Here is a 9,897-nt window from a genome sequence, read left to right as displayed (position 1 = left end):
GAGGAAATTGCCCAATGAGTATATTTTGAAAATACTTATGTGGATCATTAAGCAGGCGGTTTTGGTAAACTCCTCTTTAAAAGTGTGTCTCGTCTTTACCTCAAAATGCCGAAGAAAACTGAGCAAAAATAAAACCCCATCTGCTGTTAATTCAGGTTGTTTTGCAGGCAACAGCTACTTGCCAGCTGCTGAGTACGGCGAGAGCGCCCCCTAGGCGTGGCAGGGAGACTAGCAGGTGGATCTGCAGAAACAGAACCTCATGCTTCTAAGACCAATTCAAAGGCCCACAGCTGCTACAACTGCTGATCTCTGGCTAAAGACTGCCAAGTGTTGCCTCTTGTTTAGGAAATTTTCACAGAGGCATCTCTGGGTGCTTTTCTTTGTCTAGTTACCAAAAAAACCCTATAGAGAACGACACTGAAAACTTTTGTTTTTAAGATTTTCAACTGGTCAATACAGTCCTTTGTAGGATTCTTGCAGGATTCAAATGGATCAAAAGAGGATAAATGTATTTGTTTTGGTGACCATGTCTATGAACTTCAACCAGCAAAATACAGACTTGATTTGCTGTAGGGCATCCAGTCTGAGCTCCTGCTTGGTAACTGTCACTCTTCCATGACTAGACAGTTATTCAAACTGAGTGATATCCCTTCACTCTGATGATCTCCTTCTGGCTTTGTTGACAGGCAGTCATGAGGACCTGGGTGTCAGCTCTCCCCTCTCTCAACCAGTGAGCTGTCTGGTCACAACTCACAGACAGGGTCACTGTGGGCAACTTCTCTAGGTTGGAAGTTTCTAGGCAGTATTGATCATCTGTAAGGAGGCCATGGGGAAGACCTGTTTTCTTGCATGTGTGTAAGTTGCTGGATTTTGAGCATTAGAAGAATGGGCTGTGGGGCTGGGGAACTGTCTCAGTGAGTAGAATATTTGCCGTATAAACATGAGGGTCCAAGTTCAGAGTCATGGCACCCAGGGAAAAGTGGTGACACCTGTTTGTAATCCCATCCTCTGGGAAATGGAGACTGTGGATCTGGGGCTGATTTGCCAGCCTAGTTGAATAAGTGAATTACAGGCTCTCCAGATTCACTGAGAGACTCTGCCTCACAAAATACAGTGGAGAGAAGAGGAAGATTCCCAGTGTCCCAGTGTTAGCTTCTGGCCTCCACACGTGTGTACATGCACTCCCTCCCTCCCTCCCTCCCTCCCTCCCTCCCTCCCTCCCTCCCTCCCTCCCTCCCTCCCTCCCTCCCTCCCTCCCTCCTTCCCCCCTCTCCCCCCTGCTCTCTCTCTTTCTCTCTCTCTCACACACACACATGTCTGCTTCCTTTTGTGAACAGGAGGGTTACACAGAGGCAAAGTTTAGATGCAGCCAAGGATTCAGGTTCCAAATCTTGAGATTCAGTTGCTAGGTTAGCCGCAGAACCCAGTCCACAGCAGCAGCATCAGTTTGGCCTTTGAAAAAGATGCACAGCCATTCCCCTTCTCCAGGCTGGTAATTGGTCTTTGTCTTATAACTGATCAAGTGCCCCTCACTGCTAAACCATGAGCATTATTCTCTTTGGCCTCTAGGCCTTTGCCCAACGTGTCCCATTTCCCCGAAAACCTTCTTTGAATTTGTTCAACTGGCAAGAGTTCAAACAAAGCTTCTATGCCAACTAGGTGTTTCTCTGAAATTGCAATATTCTTGTTATGTAATTGGTGTTTCTCACTGGCATACACCAGTGTGGCTTCGCAGCTGTTTACACATTAGAGTGCTATGTTTCTGCTGACTAATGCTGTTCCAACCCCCAGGATCCCTGACCTGTCCTACCTCAAAGCTGCTCTGCATTCCAGCAGGTCTGTGATTAAGACTTACACAGTAGGGGAGGAACTGCTGGGACTCAGAGATATCACTAGACCCTGCTTATTTATTGGTTCCTGGGTTTATGATTTTAATTATTTTTAATAACACCTCAATTATAATTATTTGCTATCTATTAGGCTGCTGCTTCTAGTACCCAAAACATAAGGTGATTTTAAGTGTGGTGGCTGATGCAATGGATTGTATGTGTGTATATATTTGTGTGTGTGTATGTATGTATGTATGTATGTATGTATGTATGTATGTATGTGTCTGCATGTGTGAGCATGAAGGGGTCACATACTATGCTACGCAGCATCCAAATAGACAAGGTTTCTGAGGGGTGCAAGGATGTATGGAATGGGCTGATCTTGGGTAGTTGTTAACCTTTAAGCATCATAGCTTTGAGGTGAGCAATCTGGCATACTCAACTGATACAAAGGAGGCAGAGCCTACCTACCGCTACTTTTGAATGTCCTTCATGGTCTTGGGTGATGACATATTGGCAGTGATGGTTGTGGTCCAGTATTAGAAGCCCTGCCTTTGTCCCTTTGTTTGGAAAGAATGAAGAAAGGGCACTAAGAGCAATTGCTGAATTCTTTTCACTGTAGAGAGAAGAGTCTTAAAGGCAGCTTTGAGATTTGATTTGGAAAATTTTCTAACAATGTGTTTATCATGTGTGCATAGTCTACACATGGAACAATGCCATGTGGCTCAGTGTTTTTAGGTTTTCTTTTTTATTAGTAAAACCTAAAGCAAGTATTGTAAACTGTTTAAGTGAATATAGTCCTTACAGGCATTACATGAATGTGAGATCCTAAATCTCACATTTGATCATGAAACTTGATTTAAAAGCAGAAATTTCTTGTTCCTTTTTGAGCAGTCATGTGTTTAGGGAAAAGTGTTTGCAACCTGAATTAGAGAAGCAACATACTTCTCTTTGGAACCATGTGTCAGTCAAGGAGATCATCTTCTTGGTGATTCTTGCCTTCCCTATGGCTCAGTTTGACTACTAAATATGTGAGCATAACATAATCATTTGGGGAAGTATATGTGGCTTAGAGAATCATGTTCTTAGAATAATTTTGTGATTGACAATATTGCGAGATTAAAGTAATATTTTAGAACAATAAGAAAATTATCAAAATAACACACAATAAAAGGCATTTTAATATTACTAAGACCTTCATGACAATATGGAAAAAATCATGTTAGGTAACATAGCATTCACTTGTTAGAAAGGAAAACTCAGGTGTGTTAGTTGATTGTAGATAATGACTGGAGAAGAGTTGGAAGCCAGGGTATGCTCAGCTTCCTTAGTTTTCTTTTGGCATGTAGTTACTTTAATGATCAGCTTTTTTGGAAACTAGGGATAGGATAAATTGCCAAGTGTCAGGCCCATACAAGCCATTGGAGCCTTTCATAGGCATGGCTCAAGAAGGTGTGTATCAGTGTGTGGTTACAGAGTGAGCTGTGTTTGTAACATGAAGTCTTGCTCATAATACATGAATAGGAGGAAACCACACTCTTTTAGAAATAGATTTAATTGCTTCCAGGGAGTACTCATATTTCTTGCTCATGTATTCCTTCATTTTTTCCTTCAGTTTCAACCATTTTGGAATCTGTACAGAGCAGACTCCAGGGAAGGAAGGAACAGATAATGTACAATAACTAATCCATGTAGAAAACACAGAGCTCTATAGCATCCTTAATTGTATGACCAAGGTCAGGGAACACTTAGACATGCACAAAAAACTCACTACCTGCTCTCTTTCATGTCTCTATATAAGATCTGGTGTGTGTGTGTGTGTGTGTGTGTGTGTGTGTGTGTGTGTGAGAGAGAGAGAGAGAGAGAGAGAGACAGAGACAGAGACAGAGACAGAGACAGAGACAGAGAGACAGACGGGGAGAGAGAGAGAGAGAGAGAGAGAGAGAGAGAGAGAGTTCTGATTCTGCAACCATGTCCTACTCATACAAGTGGCCTTTCAAGTTACTTTAATATTGGGTGAGGATGTCACATCTTTTTGTAAAATTAGAAACAATCTTATTTTGCATATCAACCCCAGTTCTCTCTCCCTCCCATCTTCCCATGTCCCCCACTGATCCCCTCTATCCCATGCTCCTTCTGCTCCCCAGGGAGAGTAAGGCCTTCCATGGGAGATCATCAAAGTCTGTCACATCATTTGTGGCATGGCCTAGCCCCCCCTTGTGTCTAGGCTGAGATAGTATCCCTTTATGTGGAATGGGCTCCCAAAGTCCATTCATACACTAGGGATAAATACTGTTCCACTACCAGAGGCCCCATAGACTGCCCAGGCCTTCTAACTGACACTCACATTAGGGGGCCTAGTTCAGTCCTATGCTGGCTTCCCAGCTGTCAGTCTGGGATCCATGAGCTCCCTCTTGTTCAGGTCAGCTGTTTCTGTGGGTCTCTCAGCCTGGTGTTGACCCCTTTGCTCATTACTGCTCCCTCTCTACAACTGGGTTCCAGGAGTTCGGCTCAGTGCTTAACTGTGGGTGTCTGCTTTTGCTTTTATCAGCTCCTGGATAAAGGCTCTAGGATGACATATAAGGTAGTCATCAAACTCATTATTGGGGAAGGGCATTTAAGATAATCTCTCCACTATTGCTTAGATTCTTAGTTGAGGTCATCCTTGTAGATCTCTGGACATTTCCCTAGTGCCAGACTTCTCTTTAAACTGATAATGGCTCCTTCTATTAAGGTATCTCTTTTCTTGTTCTCCTCTGTTCTTCCCCCAACTCAATCTTCCTGCTCCCTCATGTCCTCTCACCACTCATTTTCTCCCCTTCTCTATCTCATGACTCCCCCACCCCATGTTTCCAATTTGATCAGGAGATCTTGTCCCTTTCCCCTTCTCTGAGGGAGCATGTATGTCTCTCTTAGGGTCCCCCTGGTTTCCTAGCTTCTCTAGGGGTATGGATTATAGGGTGGTAATCCTTTGCTCTAATAGCCATATATGTGTGAGTACATACCGTGTTTGTCTTTTTGTGACTGGGTTACCTCACTCAGGATAGTTTCTTCTAGTTCCATCCATTTGCCTGCAAATTTCAAGATTCCACCCCCCCCATTGAGTCATTGTGTAAATGTACCACATTTTCTTTATCCATTCTTCAATAAAGGGCATCTAGGTTGCTTCCATGTTCTGGCTATTACAAATAATGCTGCTATGAACATAGTTGAACAGATGTCCTTGTTGTATGAATGTGCATCCTTTGGGTATGTGCCTAAGAGTGGAATTGCTTAGGGTAAAGCCCTTACTGTGGGATGACCCGTTGTTCGTGCTAAATCAGTTATGAGTTTGAAATAATATCATACTTGCAGGAGATTTTCACATGATTTCCAGGGGACTTAAGAAATGCCAGTCTCTCAATTCCTTGGCAGTTCCTTTAATCTGGTTGTGATGCTGCGATGATAAACGGCACACTTGTTGAGGGTATAGGTAACTGTTTATAGTAGAAATTCTCACAAGAGAAAAATGAGCAACCCAGATGAGTCAAGTAGTTTTCCCGCCACTGAACTGGAAGCCGAAAAAGAGCGAGTGCTCTGCTGTTCAGTCTTTTATTCCTTCCTCCATACACGCCCCTAGCCACACCCAAAAGTGGGCCTGGCTAGTGGTGTAGTTCTGCTGCCCTGTCTTTAGTCATGCCCAAAGTGGGTTTGGTTAGAGGCAGGGTTCCGCCTTTTCATTACCACATCCGTATGCGTCTTTAGAGAGCAACGTGGCTAATGGAAGAGTCCTAAGTTTCCCCCTACATGGTTGCTTTACTATGGACACTCCTGTAATCCGGAATTGACTATAGGTGACCCTAAGCTGACAAATAATGTGGGTTGCTCTGATTTGACTGTCTCCCACACAGCTCCCCAGTAGAAAAATCTCAATACATTGTCAGCCTTGGGAAACTGTATCTATTTGGTTGTGATGCATTTGGGTGTCTGTGTTTGAAAATAAGGATTATCTAGAAACAGACAGTCCTATGCTCAGAAGCATTTGAAAGTCTGACGAGGTGTCTGTTTTATTTTTGTTCAGCTCAGATATTCACCTGTTGTGTGTTGTGTGGTTTTAACAACCAAATAACTACCGTTTCTCTGACTTTTCTAAGAGAGAACTCTGATTTGGTTACTTATTTCTTTTTTTGTTATCCAGGTTTGAGACAGGGTCTCTCTGTGTAGTTTAGACTGATCTGGAAATTGCCAAACTCCTTTATCTGCCTCCAAAGGCCTAGAATGGAAGACTTATGCCCCTACCCCCCGAAGAAGCTCACATCTGGATAGCAGGTTTCCTGAAGAGAAATGAATGAGGAGAGGGACTGCCGCTGCCCCTCAGGGAATTCCACACAGGTCCAGGATCAATTCCTCTGCTAGCTCTGAAACCCACCACCTCCTCCATTAGCTTTTGAAGGAGACAACTTTACTTTAGTGTTCCCCTTGGAAAAAATGGTCAGCCATTTACTATTAGTCTGTGTGCTGACCGTTTCAATAGGTGGGTATCATTTTCCACAGCTCGGCTAGCACAATGTTCACAATTGTTCACTGAGGTTGCATTCTGCGCTGCTGGAAGTTGATACAATGTTCAGTGTATCATGGGACTTCCTGAGTCATTATCTACGGAATGTAATTATATCAGGAAGCCCCCGTCCCTCTTTTTGTTTTTGTTTTTGGTTTTTTTTTTTTTTTGTTTTTACGAGACAGGGTTTCTCTGTATTGTTTTGGAGGCTGTTGGTCCAGCCCGGCCTCGAACTCACAGAGATCCGCCTGCCTCTGCCTCCCGAGTGCTGGGATTAAAGGCGTGCGCCACCACCGCCAGGCCCCTTGTCCCTCTTCTTATCCTCTCTTCCCTCACTTTCCACTCTCTCCTTGTCTCACCTGGTCTGATCACATTCAGCCTCTGGGACTAGACTCTGATTGACCTTCAGCTCTCCCCAAAACCTATGGCATTTTAATATAGATTTTATTTCTATATTTATAATTTATTTATTTATGCTTTTGTTTATAGCTAGATTTCTTTTCTTTTTATTGTTCTTCTTTTATATATTACATCCCAACTGTAGTTTCCCACCCCCCATCTCTCCCTCACATTCACACTTCCTCTGTGTCCCCTCAGGAAAGAACAGGCCTCCCAGGGACATCCACCAACAAACACAGCATAATATGAATGACCAAAATTTATAATCAGTTTTTTTTAATGTAATACATTGTTGTCTTAGTTAGCTTTGACTATAAACCTAACACAGCATACTGCCATCTGAGACAGAAGCCTCAATTGAGAATAGATCAGATTGAACCGTGGCCATGTCTGCTGGGCTGTATTTGATGTTTAATTGATGCAGGAAGGTTGAGTACACCTTGGGTAGCACTATTCTGTAGGCATGCGGTCTTGGGCTATATAAGAAAACTAGTGAAGCATGTGCCCCTGAGAGTGTAACCCGCAAGCAGCATTTCTCCATGACCTCTGCTTCCGTTCCTGCCTTGACTTCCTTCAGTGATCAACGGTGACATGGAAGTATGAGGCAAATAAACCCTTTCCTCCCCAAGTTGCTTTGGGTTAGAGTATTTCATCACATCAACAGAAAGAAACTATAACAGAAATGTTCAGTAAATGCTTTTGACTATTGAGTAGATTTTTTTTGGTCTTTTATTTCTTTAAAACCTTTCAGCAGGCATGTGGTTGGGTTGAGGTTGAGGCTGGTAAATACACATTTGGGTAGTGAAGTGAGAATTTGGGGAAGTATATCACCATGCCCCTCTGGATATTAGTCAACATAAACTATAGAACTGTAATTAGCCAAGCAGAAAGTCACAGTCCTGATAAACAGCAGAGAGAGAGAGAGAGAGAGAGAGAGAGAGAGAGAGAGAGAGAGAGAGAGAGAGAGAGAGAGAGAGAGAGAAAGAGCTCTTTACTGTATCTCCTTTGGAAAGTTTGTCAAAATACCTACTTGTATTATTCATGGTACATTCTGACTGTTTTTTTTTTTTTGGTTTTTTTTTTTTTTTTTTGGTTTTTCGAGACAGGGTTTCTCTGTATTGTTTTGGAGGCTGTCCTGGAACTCCCTTGGTAGACCAGGCTGGCCTTGAACTCCCAAGAGATCCGCCTGCCTCTGCCTCCCAAGTGCTGGGATTAAAGGCATGTGCCACCAACGCCCGGCTCATGGTACATTCTGGATAACTGATCTGGTATTATGTCAGATCACCCTCTAAAAATTAAATCAAATTATTTTATTTATTCTTCGATAGTTTTATACACATCTGATTTCCACAGAACTTCTTCATGTCTTTGAGGTGTGGGAATCCCCTGATATTATTTATAATAACCTAAACAGACTTGTGCTGCTCCCATCCTTTGTCAGGGAAGCTTCTTTTCACAGTGGGCAGTGGTTCATGCAGAGACTCATAACTGGTCTAAGTGCTGAGAGTAAGTAACCATTGGTAGCCCTAAATAGGATCCCTGTTTCACCCCTTCCACAGCCTGGGAAGCTTGGAGAAGGAGGGAGAAGCAATGTAAACATTTACCATTTTACTTCATAGTTATGCCTCTGCTGTGTCCTGGACACATGGTCAAAGGGCACAGAAGATAGAGCTACATTTACGTCAACTCCAAGCTGCATCATTCAGATTTTATTTTTAATGAAACCTCTAATATGTCATGTTGTGCAAGTGCAATTCCCTAAAAGAATCCTTGACATCAAAGAGAAGGGGTGAGTATCAGTGCTAACCTGTGATGGAGATTTGCAAGTCTCTGGGTGTCAGCTTCTATCTGCTAGTAAGGACAGCAAGAACACATTTTTCTTCATTGGCTGCTTTGTTGTTTAGATGTGGTACCATGGCACTGCCTGATGGAGATGACTCAGTAAATCATCAGCTCTAAGGATGATGGTGATAGTTTCCTAGGTTTGTTATAACAAATTGTCATGGATTATGTGACCTACAACAATGTAAATTTTTTTCGCACTGCAAGTGAAGAGACCAAAAGTCTGAAGGTGTCAGCAGGTGTGACTCCTCCTATGGACCTGAAGAAAGAAACCACCCCATAGCTGTCTCTCAGATTCTGGGAGTCATTGATAACTCTTCCTTTGTTCTAGTTTCCTTCTGTTGCTGTGATGAAACACTCTGACCTAAAGCAACTTAGGCAGGAAAGGGTTTGTTTGGCATATATCTCTAGGTTTCAGTCCATCGTTGAGGGAAATCAGGGCCAAAATTCAAAGCAGGAATTTGAAGCAGCAATTATGGAGGGACACTGCTTCCCAGCTTACCCTAAGGCTTGCTCTTAGGCTCACAGTTACCTAGTTTCCTTATACATCCCACGATCACTTGCCTAGGAATGGTGCCACACTCAGTGGACTGGGTGCTCCTGCATTAATCATGAAACAAGACAGCCTCTCATTGATATGCCCCTGCCCAGTCTGATGTAGGAAATACCTCAGTTGAAGCTTCTCCTCTCAGATGACTCTAGGCTTTGCAAGTTGACAATTAAGGCTAACCAGGACACTTGTGGTCCTAATGTCCTCATCATATGGGCGCTGAACCTCTGATTAGATGGTTCCTGGTAGATACTGTTCTATTTAGAGTAGATATGGGGGCATTTATATGATGTATTGACAAGATCCAGTTCTCTCTCTCTCTCTCTCTATATATATATATATATGTGTGTGTGTGTATATATATATATATACATATATATATATATATATATATATATATATATATATATATATATATGTTAAGAGAAGCTTTTTCTTTGCTTGCCGCTCTGGTTTATCCCCCGCCAGCCGCCTGGGCTCTGCCGCATTGTAGTCCCCAAATAAACACACAGGAGGCTATATTAATTATGAAGCTGTTGGCCTTGCTTGTTTCTTACTGGCTAGCTCTGCCTTAAGTAATTACCCCATAATTGTTAATCTAAGTATGTCTCTTACCGGAGAAGTTTCCGGGCTCCTACCCCATGGCGTCACATCTTGACTCTCCGTGTTTCTCCTTCCCAGAATCCTCCTGGATTCCTGGTCCTTCCTATCTAGGTTTCCTATTGGCTCAACAGTACTTT

The sequence above is a fragment of the Mesocricetus auratus genome, unplaced genomic scaffold (genome assembly GCF_017639785.1).
Source record: "Mesocricetus auratus isolate SY011 unplaced genomic scaffold, BCM_Maur_2.0 Super-Scaffold_100691, whole genome shotgun sequence".
NCBI lineage: Eukaryota > Metazoa > Chordata > Mammalia > Rodentia > Cricetidae > Mesocricetus > Mesocricetus auratus.
This window is presented reverse-complemented; position numbering follows the sequence as displayed.